Genomic DNA, 14,876 nt, shown 5'->3' with positions numbered 1-14,876 from the left:
CACAATATTGTGCAATAGCAAGGCATTTTTTAATTGGTGTTATCTTTCTTCGTCCAGAATAGTAGTTGAATCAACTTAAATCTTTGTTTTATACAATATACAATGTATATTCACTTTTTACTACCAACTGATAAATTAAAACAATCTTTACCATTCAGTGATAACAAGGATTTTTGTAATACTTTTAGTAACTTTACCTTTATTTTAAAGATTTTAAACATAAAATACATGGTCAGCATGTGCACTCTTAGGTTTTGTCGAGGCACAGGTTACCTATGAGATGTATGCTTAACATGCTTTCACAATTTTGTAAATACTTGTTCAACCTACAGCTTGTATTTAATAAAAGCTCTTCCTAGTTAGGGTTATGGTAGTTTAATCATAATTCCTCCATCATTTGCCCATTGTTTGAGTAATCTATTGATACTGTTTCTGCACATTGGTATATGAGACAGTGAGTACACACACAACTTTCTTTTAAGATTTCTTTAAAGGAAAGGCTTACATTAGTTTGACAGCAACCTTACAACAAAAAGTACAATAAACATGGACATGACAGCAGTTTTTACACAACCCCCAAAAATCACATCATCGTACGATATTGAAAATAAAATTAAAAAAATGTTCCAATATTATTAGGGGGGAGGTCAATTTGCAACAGCATAGTGTAGTGCACAAAAGCAAAAAAATGGATATAAATTCAAATCAGATATCTAATTAAAGTTCTTTGACTCCATTTATCATATTTATTCTTTGTCAGAGAAACCTATTATTTGTCAAATATTTAGTTACAATCAAAATTCTGACCTGTATCAAGTGCTAATATTTTGTCCATTTTTTCCCCAACTGTTCAGGGTTTGACCTCAGCACTCCTATCTCTGCACTTGGCAAAACAACTTATTTTAACATGCTAAACTAACATTTTGCAATAGGCATATATGTTGTAGGCTGTTTGGGACCTCTTAAGTGTATTACACTACCTCACAAACTTGGGAGTTTTACAAAAAATAGAAAGTTCAAAATTTTATTTCCAAGGATTTTTATTCACATTCTAATTTCTTTACTTTCCAAGTCTATGAATGTCAAAATAAATGTGTTCTTTGTAAATTTAAATGTTCTTTTTTTTGTAAAACTCCCAAGTTTGTGAGGTCTTCCATGTCCTGTATTCATGGTACATGTATTGGTTATTCTTCACCATATTCACTGTGGATAGTATCTGAAATTAAATATTCATAAAAAAATACAAAATCTAACTTCCATGAAGTAATGTTATAATAATTAATAGTGTAATACACTTAAGAGGTCCCAAACAGCCTACAACATATATGCCTATTGCAAAATGTTAGTTTAGCATGTTAAAATAAGTTGTTTTGCCAAGTGCAGAGATAGGATTGCTGAGGTCAAACCCTGAACAGTTGGGGAAAAAATGGACAAAATATTAGCACTTGATACAGGTCAGAATTTTGATTGTAACTAAATATTTGACAAATAATAGGTTTCTCTGACAAAGAATAAATATGATAAATGGAGTCAAAGAACTTTAATTAGATATCTGATTTGAATTTATATCCATTTTTTTGCTTTTGTGCACTACACTATGCTGTTGCAAATTGACCTCCCCCCTAATAATATTGGAACATTTTTTTAATTTTATTTTTAATATCGTACGATGATGTGATTTTTGGGGGTTGTGTAAAAACTGCTGTCATGTCCATGTTTATTGTACTTTTTGTTGTAAGGTTGCTGTCAAACTAATGTAAGCCTTTCCTTTAAAGAAATCTTAAAAGAAAGTTGTGTGTGTACTCACTGTCTCATATACCAATGTGCAGAAACAGTATCAATAGATTACTCAAACAATGGGCAAATGATGGAGGAATTATGATTAAACTACCATAACCCTAACTAGGAAGAGCTTTTATTAAATACAAGCTGTAGGTTGAACAAGTATTTACAAAATTGTGAAAGCATGTTAAGCATACATCTCATAGGTAACCTGTGCCTCGACAAAACCTAAGAGTGCACATGCTGACCATGTATTTTATGTTTAAAATCTTTAAAATAAAGGTAAAGTTACTAAAAGTATTACAAAAATGCTTGTTATCACTGAATGGTAAAGATTGTTTTAATTTATCAGTTGGTAGTAAAAAGTGAATATACATTGTATATTGTATAAAACAAAGATTTAAGTTGATTCAACTACTATTCTGGACGAAGAAAGATAACACCAATTAAAAAATGCCTTGCTATTGCACAATATTGTGCAATTAGATAATTCTTGCTTACTATTCTGGACAAAGAAAGATTACTCAAATTTAAAAAAAAAATTGCTATTGCACAATATTGTGCAATTAGATATTTCTTGCTATTTTGCAATACTGTGCAATTGAAAAGACTTGCAGTATTGTGCAATACTGTGCAATTGAAAAGAATTGCAGTATTGTGCAATAGAAGATTTCTTGCTATTGCACAACACTGTGCAATGGAAAATTTCTTGCTATTGCACAATACTTCATATTATAATTTTAGATCCTGATTTGGACCAACTTGAAAACTGGGCCTATAATCAAAAATCAAAGTACATGTTTGGATTCAGCATATCAAAGAACCCCAAGAATCCAATTTTTGTTAAAATCAAACTAAGTTTAATTTTGGACCCTTTAGACTTTAATGTAGACCAATTTGAAAACAGGACCAAAAATTAAGAATCTACATACACAGTTAGATTTGGCATATCAAAGAACCTCATGTATTCAATTTTTTATGATATCAAACAAAGTTTTATTTTGGACCCCGATTTGGACCAACTTGAAAACTGGACCAATAATCAAAAATCTAAGTACATTTTTAGATTCAGCATATCAAAAAACCCCAAGGATTCAATTTTTGTCAAAATCAAACTTAGTTTAATTTTGGACCCTTTGGACCTTAATGTAGACCAATTTAAAAACGGGATCAAAAATTAAGAATCTACATACCCAGTTAGATTCGGCATATCAAAGAATCCCAATTATTCAATTTTTATGAAATCAAACAAAGTTTAATTTTGGACCCTTTGGGCCCCTTTCACCTAAACTGTTATGTCCAAAACTCCAAAAAATCAATACCAACCTTCCTTTTATGGTCATAAACCTTGTGTTTAAATTTCATAGATTTCTATTCACTTATACTAAAGTTATGGTGCGAAAACCAAGAAAAATGCTTATTTGGACCCCTTTTTGGCCCCTAATTCCTAAACTGTTAAAACCAAAACTCCCAAAATCAATCCCAACCTTTCTTTTGTGGTCATAAACCTTGTGTCAAAATTTCATAGATTTCTATTTACTTTTACTAAAGTTACTGTGCAAAAAACAAGAAAATGCAAATTGGGCCCTTTTTGGCCCCTAATTCCTAAAATATTGGGATCAAAACTCCCAAAATCAATCCCAACCTTCCTTTTGTGGTCATAAACCTTGTGTTAAAATTTCATAGATTTCTATTCTTTTTTTACTAAAGTTAGAGTGCGAAAACTAAAAGTATTTGGACGACGACGACGCCAACGTGAGAGCAATATACGACGAATTTGCGGTCGTATAAAAACTGACGAAAAAGGTTTAATGACTTCAAGGCCAGATCTTCTACCTTCTAAAATATAAAACTTTATACAAATCGTTAACATCACCGCCAAGAATAGAAATACTTATGGCTATGTTTTGACAAAAAATGAAAGTGTGAAATAGCATTATATTATATCATGTATATATATAATAATGTCCATTGGTCTTTTAAATGACACATTGAGGATCATACCTCATCTCTTTATATTTAGACAATTTACGTATAGTGTCTTGAAATATGAAATTTATTTGTATGAGGCTTGTTTGTGGCTTGTTTGTGCCGAATACAAATAAATTTCATATATCAAGACACTATACCTATATTCATGATATTGTCTTTCTACTGAAATCGAAGAAAAAAAATGAAAAAATGAAAAAAATATATAACAAAAATTGTAGAAAAAGTATTTCTCTCTTGGGGTAACATTTTGGGGTATTTCCCTATGAATCCAGGCAGTAAGACATTGACATATTAAGGAATTAGAAAGGGAAAATGAACTTATTAATAACATTTGATATACATGGTATATAAATATCCAATGTGAAGACATAAAAGTTTAAATTGATAAAAGTTTGACCATTGTTACTTTACGTTGTCATGGTCGTGACCAAAGGTCCGGAAACGGTCATATTTGCCAGTCATGTCCTAAACTGAAACTATAATGTCCTAAACTTTTAATTGGGATTTAGGTCAAATTTTATTTTTCAACAGTAATAATTTCGGTCATTTCGTTGAGATTGACTTTCAAAATCGCCATTTTGAACATATTTTTGTTTTGTTATCTATCGACTTCCCGTAATTAAACTGCTACTCCAATAAAGTGTTATAATCCTGAGGGCCCTCCTAATAACTATATTAATGCCTCTGGGAGCTATTGGCTAATGATTGCTAATTAATCTCTTTACCTGTGTTTTTAATTCACACCTGGCAATTAATCACAAGCTCCAAACTATTATTATAAAGAAATAAAAATTCCATACCAACTGGCTTCATTATTTAATTACCCAACAGGTCGGACAATTGTCAATTATGATTTAAAATTAAATTTAAACTTGGTTTAATTTACGTAGAATTTATTTTTTTTAACTTCTAACACACGTGCTTTGTTTACTATGTAATACGCATGCTTGAAATTCTCTTCCACAGATTTAGACAATTAATCGTAAATTTAAAATAATTTCATCCTAAATAAAGCTAGTGCAACTATTTCAATTAATATTCTTGTACTATTAAAGGTAAAATATTAAAAAGCCGATGATTTCCTGTGATTTGGGTGAACAAAACTAATCCCGGAAATGAGTCCGGAATTGTTCGTTTTAGTATTGTCGCTTTACATCCGGTTTGAATTTTGACTTCAGGATCGAAAGAAACATAAGTGATAACTGAGAATATTATCGTTTTGAGTCATTAAAATCATTTTATTTTTAAACTGTTGCCTTCCCTTAATTGCTCTTGATCGATTTTCGGAAAATGGTAGGACAAATCATGAAGCAAATGCGATGCAACAGTGAAACAAGTTTGTTGATGCTACGAACATGACGATCGAGTATGAGCATACTCATAATGAGTCTCATGCAGTAATGTGATTTTGACAATCATTTTTTGAAAAGGGGCATCAACTTTTAAGTTGTATGAAAATGACCGAAATTAGATGAAAAAATTTCCGGATCCTTGGTCGTGACGTAGGTCCGGAAAGGAGGCGGGGCTTATAGGTTAGTTGAGGTCATTGACGTATAAAGCTAACGTTTATACGTATAGCTTTATCTGTATAGTAAAATAGCTGATTGCAGTGTAATTATTGGTTGAATCTGGTTCATTGAAAAAGCGCGAAGGGTTTATCCATTTACATAATCTAATTCAATAAATTGCTATATGTTTGCAAATTTATTCTGTTAATTAATGCAAAATCATTAATTGCTTGATTTTTTTCCTTATTTTAACTTCCAGTGGCAAATATTTTAAAGTTTTCTAAATGATTACAACGTTAACTTATCAATACGTCTGACTAGGAAAGTTTGTAATTTAAATGCTATGATAGTCTGAATTTCTGACATCTCAAGTGTGTGTGTATGGAGCAGTAGGAGGGGAGCAGAGTAAGGCTTGATGCATGCATTGAATCAGAAAGTGAGAAAAATAATTAACAGTGTACATGTACAGTTTTGGGTAGATAACATCAAAGTATCTAAATTAACTGCAATTCTACAGATGAACTTACTTTGATATCAGTTCTGTTTTGCAGGACTTTTACACCTACATGACATACATCCTTTCCTTTCATTTGGTAACAAGCTAAAATTGTATATATATATATAAATTAATCAAGAAGTCCAGACAAAAACTACATGTAGTATGAACCGATGCTCTGACTTAATTTCAGAGAGATCCATACACTTAAACACAAGTAATTGTCATGATTGTTTGGAAACTAGAAACATGCTTCTTTTTGCCCCTTTTTTGAACCCTAATTCCTACATATTATAGGCAATAAATCAAAACTTAATCCCAGCCTCCCCTTTGTTATATGGTACATTGTGGTACAATTTCAGAAAGATTCATACAATTACACATAAGTTATTGTCTTGAAACTAGAGAAATGCTTGTTTTGACCCCTTTTTGGCCCTCAATTCCTAAACTTTGGCCCCATAACCCCTTAAATCAGTCCAAACCTTCTACTTGTGGTTTTAAACATTGCGGTATGATTTCAGAGCAATTGAAATACTTCTTCATAAGTTATTATACTGAAAGTAGAAAATGTTTAATTGTGTCCCTTTTGAGCCCCTAATTCATAATCGGTTGGGACCATCATCCCCAAAATCAATCCCAACCTTCCTTTTGTGGTATTGAACCTTCTGAAAAAGTTTCATGAAGATCCTTAAACTAAAGTTATTATCCGTAAACCTGTGTGTCTTCAGACGATGATGACACAGATGACATCATACCATTATATGATCCCAAAAATATTTTGGGTTCGTATAAATAAGTACTGTAGAACTTAATTTTCAATTACAAATCAAGTACTGTAAAATAAAGGAACTTAATATTATGATAATTTTAAAGTAACAAAATGGTACTTAATATTTCCAGTACTATATATTTTTGGTTCAGATATAGTACGTACCAATGCAAAAGTAGCTGTGTAACCAATTTCAAGTTCTTTGACTACATTTATTCAGAAACCTATAATATGTCAAATATTTATTTACAATCCAAATTCAGACCTGTATCAAGAAATTAGAAAACTTGTCAACATTGAAGATAAGCACTAAGGAGAATTATTGCATAGAAATATAATATTTCCAACAGAAAGTAACCAATAGTTAGCGTGCAATAAATTCTAATATTTCACTGACCCAGGGCAATAAATCTTCAAAATTATTGCATGAATATTGGGAAATATTGTCCCTTGTAGAACATAAATCAATTGTTTTTGCACTTGCAAGCTCGTGCAATATAAAATTCTAATCAGGACAATTTTCATGCAAATCCTGCAATCATCCAATAACCCTATTTTATTATTACAATTGCACAATATTAATTACTTTACCATAACTTTTTTCTTGCTTTCCTTAAACTGACTTCATCATCAATCTCAACAAATTGTTTATGGTTTTGTAAAAAAAATAATTTCTCACTTCTAACTGTTAATTAACATGGATAATTTTCAAACTTGCCCACAACAAGAATCAAAACTTGGAACTCTGTGACTTAAAATTTTAAAACAAATCTTGGAAACTACATGTACATGATTTACCGCACTTGAAAAGAGAACAAAATTTATATCAAATAAAGTAGTCATTTTTAATATAGACATACCTCTCCTCACAAAATTATTCATTGACTACTGCTCCTCTGTGCTCATATGCACATAAATCAATTCGATAATCTATGAATCCACTATATAATCTAGACAGCAATGACCCAAATGAATTCTGTCCTGTTGATTAGCTTCTCATACTTCTCAAAGTACTTGTACATGTACATCCATTGAAAATGCTAAAAGAAATAATGTTTAATGAAGTAAAGACTTTATAATATCTGCCAAAATTGCATTTAATATTTGATCTAGCAAAATTGGCTGATACATGTATTAGTTTTGATCTTTTAAGCTAGACCAACAAACTTTCCCTGAAAAAAATGATAGATCTTCTTAACCTGGTGAACATTTTAACCTCAGGTCAGATTTGCTCTGAATGCAATTGTTTCAGTGATACATGTATTTATATAAGCCAACCAGATGCTCCGCAGGGTAAGCTTTATACAACCGCAGAGGTTGAAACCTGAATGGCTAGGGAAAGTATGGACACACCATTCAAGCTGGATTCAGCTCTAAATTTGGATTGTGACTAAATAGTTGACGACACAGCATACAATGTAGGTTTCTGAAACAGAATGAATGTGGTCTATTGAACTTAATAAAAAAAATTGCCTTTGAGCAATTCACTATGCTGTTGAATATTATAATCCTCTTAAAAAAATGTTTGAAGAAATTTTCTTTTTATTTATGAAATCTGAAATGAGAGAAATTGACCCGCCCCCAATTAAAGGATGTGGGTTTGACACCACAAACTACTAGTCTAGCCCCACCACAACCTTTTGAATGGGTCTGTCCCATGTTCAGAAGCCTTTTAGTGTAATTCAGTGGTTCCATTTGTCTTTCGTTGCTGTTTATCATATTTTGTTTTTTTGTTCTGCATTTTTTATATTTTGCATTGTATAAATCATGATCAGTCTTTTAGTTTGTATCAATTGTTTGAATTGATTAACAAATTTGTGATTCTCAAATAGGGTCTTTAAAACCTGAATATGCAGTATTGGTTCATTGTTGAAGGATGTAAAGTGACCTATTGTTGTTAACAGTTAACTTCAATGTCAACTGATATCTAGTGAAGAGTTTTCTTTTCTTGTTAAACAATATTTTATTTTGAAAATAGTTACGTAATTAAAATATTATTATCATTACAATATGACAGATTTATTAGGAGTGGAACAAGAGGCTCTCAAGAGCCTGAATCGCTCACCTTAATTTTTTTGGTTAAATCTCTCATTAATGATTATTTTTCAATTTATTTAAATGTTCTTTGAATCATCTTATTTTCTTCAAAAGCAAAAAAAAAATCATTTCTCCTATGTTCTATTTTAGCCATAGGAGCTATGATTCTTGACATACAAGGAAATGAAATATAAAATTTATACTAGATGCTCTACAACTTTTAGCAATGGCGCCCATGTTTGTTGAACATTCAGTTAAAGTTTAGAAGTATTTGGCCTAGTAGTTTCAGAGGAGAAGATTCTTGAAATAGTTTACAACGACGACAGACGACGACGGACGCCAAGTGATGGCATAAGCTCACTTAAGGGCCAGGTGAGCTAAAAAAGTGAATTTACACTTTTAAAAATTCTTCTATTTTCTCATTCACTATCACCACATTTTTGTATTTTTATATAAACATTACGTACATGTAAAGCAGACCTTTCACCTTCTCAAGGAGTCCACTTCCTATGTACATTGAACAAGTCTGAAGAGGGCCCAAACAGCATGATTTCGAGTCAGCTAAAAAAAAGTCCAAATAGATTACATTGGATTATGATACAGTAAATAAATACATAAATTACATAATAATTTAATAATAAATATGAATCTCCAATCATGGTTTAAGAAATAATACATCATTTTAAATCAATAGATATCATTCATGTATATATATTAAATTTGTATTTTTTATTTTTGTATCAGTGTTTTCTAATTTCTGGGTAGTATATATAGGTGTCCAAATAAGTGTGACGTCTTGAAAGACTATTATTTTTTTTTTGTGACGCTTTTAATAGATAAAGCATATTGAAGAACCCCAATTTTTGTTGAAATCAAACAAAGTTTATTTTTTTACACTTTGGACCTTAATGTAGACCAATTTGAAAACATGACAATACTGTGCAATTGAATATTTCTTGCTATTGCGCAATACTGTGCAATTGAAAATTTCTTGCTATTTTTCAATTTAGTGTAACTAGATATTTCTTATTATTGCGCAATACTGTGCAATTGAAGATTTCTTGATATTGCACAGTCCCGCACTACTGTGCAATTGAAAATTTCTTGCTATTGCACAATACTGTGCAATTAAAGATTTATTGCTATTGCACAATACTGAATATAATAATTTTGGACCCTGATTTGAACCAATTTTTGTGAAAATCAAGCTAAAGTTTAATTTTGGACCCTTTCAATAGGACCAAAAATTAAGAATATGTATACACGGTTAGATTTGGTATATATAAAAGAACACTAATAATTCATTTTTTAATGAAATCAAACAAAGTTTAATTTTGGACCCGTTTTGGCCCCTAATTAATTGGGAACAAAACTCTCAAAATCAATCCAAATCTTCCTTTTGTGGTCATAAACCTTTTTTTTAAATTTCATAGATTTCTATTAACTTATACTAAAGTTTATTTTGTGCAAACACCAAGGAAATGCTTATTTGGGACCTGGTTTTTTTACCCCTAGTTCCTAAACTGTTGGGACTAAAGCTCCCAAAATCCATCCCAACCTTCTTTTGTGGTAATAGACCGTATGTTAAAATTTCATAGATTTCTGATTACTTGTACTTTAGTTACTGTGCAAAAACATAGGAAAATGCTTATTTGGGCCTTTTGGCCCCTAATTCCTAAACTGTTGAGACCAAAACACCCAAAAACAATCCCAACCTTCCTTTTATGGTTATGAACCATGTGTTTATATTTCAAAGATTTCTATTTACTTTTACTTAAGTTAGAGTGTGAAAACCAAATGTCTTTGGACGACAACGACCACGCCAACGTAATACCAATATCCGATAAATAAATTTGAAGTATTCACTGTCTTCTGATTGGTTAAAAGTATAAGTTTTATTTTCAATGTTTTCAATTTTTATGGCGACATGCCCACTCCTACATTGTGTATTCATACACCAACATGTGTGTGTGTGTGTTGCTCTTGTAAATATAAATAATATAAAAAGTTCATTGAGCCAATATCTGAAGGTGTTTAGAAAAAAAACTTGGTATAATGGTTTGTTGCAGAATGACGGAATTTCGAACAAGGGTAAAACTAAATATGCTATATGCCCCCAACTAAGTTGCGGGGGCCATAAAAATACTGATATATGGCGACTGTGTAAAAGCCTTTCAAGAAGTCGTAATTATTTGGATTACGTAGTCTACATAAGTACAAATTTATGTAAATAAGGGCAAGTTTGCAGACCTTTATTCTTTTATATATTATATCAAGGATTTGTATATTATATCAAGGTTTTGTATAGTATATATACAAATCCTTGATTATATTCATTTTAATTTTACCCAAGTTGGGTGAGGCCATTCTTAGAAGGAGTATATTTTTACAGATTTAACCCTTTTTATAAGTGGAGCAATTTAAAAGCAGGGCGTGTTGGTAATAAGGAAGCCACCACTTGACTTTTATGGGGTGGGGCTACAATAAAAATGTTATAATCCTGTGGTTTGTTTTAAATTGAAATTCTGTCCTGTCAGTTAATTTTTCAATATTTTGTTCCTGGTTTATTATACAAGTAAGTCTTTACATTAATTTTAGTTTTTTTATAACTTGTACAGAAATCCAGATCCGCATATTTTTCAAATATTAACATCTAAGCACCCCCCTTTCCAATAAAACTTACTTGCATGATAGCTTAACCAACAAGTGTGGGAACATTTATAGAAAGGGTTGCTTAAAAAGTAGGCCTTTTTGGCAGTGGGTCAGGTTAGACGAAATCACCAATTGTTTTTCCATGGCCTATTAAAGAAGAATTATAAGAGCTACGTTTCGGCAGCTATGTCAGCTGACTTTGACTGATTTTCGGGTTTGCATGCGATGAAATTTATAAAGTCAAATGTTTTTTTCGTGAATAGTACACCACTAGCATCTTCCTAAATATGTGCATGATAATATTTACCTTTCGTTGTGCTTTCCAAGTACAAAATAGTGGGTATGTATTACATCAAAAAGAAACACAACTTTCTTGTTTGTGTGCGTTTCGTTTACCGCTTTCTTCCAGTTAATCGACAAGCAATCCATTTCAATTTATCTGTTTACAATAACTTTTTGACCCAACAGTTTTGAAAAACAAGAGGTCCTCGTATTATCTATCGGACTACTATATTTCTTTCCATTCTTTTCAACTGTAAAACATGAATTCAGCAGCAGACGAGCGTCCATGGATGAGTTGCGTCATAGTGTAAAAAACGGCAACGGTGATATTTCCGGGTTTTCGAATTCCACTTGCCAAGCTTTCATACATATATTTACGATCATTTACGATCAATATTGTTTACACATGGAAATAAGTATTTCACACACTTCAGGAGACAACATGTCAAGAAGAACTTGCAACAGTCAAATCGAAATATGTTTTTAGCACATGCTATTCATATTACAGTAATGAGTTAAGTAAGACATGACAATAATTTGGTGAGCTTCATAATCCAAATATTTCAGTCATTATACATGACAAACATGTATTTCGCTCACTTTGATCACTAAATTAACAAGTTTTGTCTTAATTAGCTTAGTAGTTTGAGAGAAATTAAGTATAAATTAAAGCAAAATCTAGAGCGATTTTTGCAAAATTTTGTCAAAATAAAACCAAAGCATGCCGTATCATGAAAGAATATAGTGTAGAGTACTGATAAATTCTCCAATAAATGATTATTATATTCATCTTAGAATCTGCATACAAACAGCTGAATATTGAATACAAAATGATTTTTATATGATGAACACCACTAAAGTAACTTTTTGTTTTCATTACAAGATCTCTTTGGGCCACGGTCCTTTATACCTCTAACTCCTGCATTTTTTTTACTTTTAGGCTAATAAATCAAACTTTTGAGGCTACATGTTCACTTATCATTCATTTAAGTGCAATTGAAAGTTTACCAATCGGACAGACCTTCTTTTGTAATCATGATTTTTAGGAAACATCGAAGTTTTTTTTTCTTCTGTCTCCTTGATTTACTCTATATACAATTAAGGTTTTACAACAAATATTTGAATAGCCAGTGCTACATTATCACCCTAATAGATCCTTGAAATTGCTAAATTTTGGACTTGATCATCAATTGTTCAAAAGTTAAACAATATATTTTGTTTTATAATTCTCCTCCTTTATTCAACGGAAAGCTCACCAGATTTTGTGGACGACATCAAAAGTTCAATGTTGAATAAACAACACTTAATTGAGTTTACCTAGTTTTTTCACTGCCTGTCCCCCTTCTTCACTTAATTTTGGAAAAAAATGATTGAATATACATGTAAATTTGACGTGGGATAATCAAAACTTGCAGCAATGTTTACCCATCCACCACCCTCCCAAACTATTTGATTTTTTTTTTATCCTACATCAAACTTTTGATGTCGTCAGTGTGTCCCTTGTGTTATCATGTTTGTCAATATGTCGAATCAAATCAAAATTGTACTTACTAAATTTTCGATTGAGACGTAGGTTGCCAAATTTTTAGCAACCCCGGGAAGTTCCGAACTGTTCACTATTTACTATCAGTACTTGAGTTAACTCTTTTATTTTGTATGTTCATGTTTCACACATTCAGAGGCGAATTAAGGGCACCCTCAGGCCTGCCCCTCCCCATTTTGTTGGAAATATTTGTTTGATAGTGCATGTATATGGACTATCACTTATAAGTTAAGCATGCAGAGGTGAATTTTGAGGGGCCAGGACATTAAGTTGATTACATAGGAAATCACTGAAGCATGACCGGAGCAGACCCCTCAGTTAGGCAGTCAGTGGGCCCCACTTATGAAAATTTCAGGATTCGCCGCTAGCAATGCATGACTGATGAGGCCTGGCCTTGCAGTCATAAAACTTTCGAGCACGATTTTTGTACTCAGACTCAAGAATCAACCAATCTAAATACTGGATTTTGAGTTTCGAGCACTTATTTTGTACTCGGAGTACTGAGTAAAGTTTTATGACCGAGAGCCCAGTTGTTTTAAGAGTCAGTTCCCCCAATCCCCTTTATGAAAATTTCTGGATCAGTCAGTTTATGTTTAATGGTAAGTTTAAATATTGATGTTTTTATCTTTTATTCTCTGTCTTTAATATCTCGTTTGATTGAATTTTTGGTTATAAATCAATTTAATTGGTACCCCCTTTCCAATCTCATCGTTAACAATAGACCTACATCAAAAGGCCCTTTACTGTAATTTTCTATCTTGCCCAAAAATACTTTAAATAGCAACCCCTTTCTTCCCATAGTACTGGTTTCAAAAATGCTTGCTTGAATCAGAGACATATATTATATGTCTCTGCTTGAATCACAAATAAAATAGAAGCAGGTAATTTGTTTTTATTCCACACCAAAGGAGGATAAATGTATGATAAAGGTTAATATCAGCGGTATTATTCTACATACATTGATTCTGAGACTACTTTAACATATTCTAAGGGCGGGTTTAGGGACGAAGTAACACCATGTGACTATTGCAATTGTTTGTTGTGATTAAAACACGATAAGAGTGTTTCCTTCCCCCTGCATCTTATGGTCCTCATGGAACAGTAGAACTACTTCAGACATTAAACAATCTGAAACTTTTCAGGTACTTTCTATATGCTCATGTGCAATTTCTTGTTAGCATAGTTTTGTACTTGGACAGATAATCAGAATGATCAACAATCATATATATAAGACAAGTTCAACAGTCAGATCCATTGCCATTGGTCTTTTGTGAAGAAACCTCGTTTGAGGTAATTTTAATATTCAGCCTTGTACAATATATAATATATATACATACAGTCATTTTTGCTTAAGCATTACAAATAAGGTTATATGCTAGATGTTTTATATTCTTTAACTGCATCCAGGGCAATTATTTAACCATGCATCCATTATTAGTTGGTTGTTGGAAAGACACCAATCACTCTTTGTATTTATAATTCAACTCAGGAGCCTGTAATTCAGTGGTTGTGGTTTGTTTTTGTGTTACATATTTGTTTTTCGTTAATTTATTTATTTAAATGTTTAAAATGAGGCCACTTGTTTTCTCGTTTGAATTGTTTTACATTGTTTTATCTGGGATTTTTATAGCTGACTAGGCGTATTGGCTGTGTACATTGTTGAAGGCCGTATGGTGACTTATAGTTGTTGATGTCTGTGTCATTTTGGTCTCTTGTGGACAGTTGTCTCATTGGCAATCATACCACATCTTCTTTTTTTATATTAATTGTATTATTAAAACAACGGACCTTAAATTTTTTTTAAAATAGACAGAT

General features: G+C 31.7%; 1 long non-coding RNA gene across 1 annotated transcript; it reads right to left on the bottom strand.

Annotated features, from left to right (window-relative positions):
• Positions 1-1,107: 1,107 nt before the first annotated feature.
• On the bottom strand, positions 1,108-11,855 carry LOC134694657 (uncharacterized). Its single transcript, XR_010102574.1, has 5 exons — positions 11,544-11,855; positions 9,052-9,145; positions 7,408-7,587; positions 5,810-5,883; positions 1,108-1,216 (listed from the first exon to the last, which is right to left on the bottom strand). It is a non-coding gene; the product is annotated as an uncharacterized LOC134694657 (long non-coding RNA).
• Positions 11,856-14,876: the final 3,021 nt, after the last annotated feature.

This window comes from Mytilus trossulus, chromosome 13, assembly GCF_036588685.1.
Source record: "Mytilus trossulus isolate FHL-02 chromosome 13, PNRI_Mtr1.1.1.hap1, whole genome shotgun sequence".
Taxonomy (NCBI): domain Eukaryota; kingdom Metazoa; phylum Mollusca; class Bivalvia; order Mytilida; family Mytilidae; genus Mytilus; species Mytilus trossulus.
The sequence above is the reverse complement of the archived record's forward strand: the minus strand, read 5'-3'. Positions and strand labels throughout refer to the sequence as shown.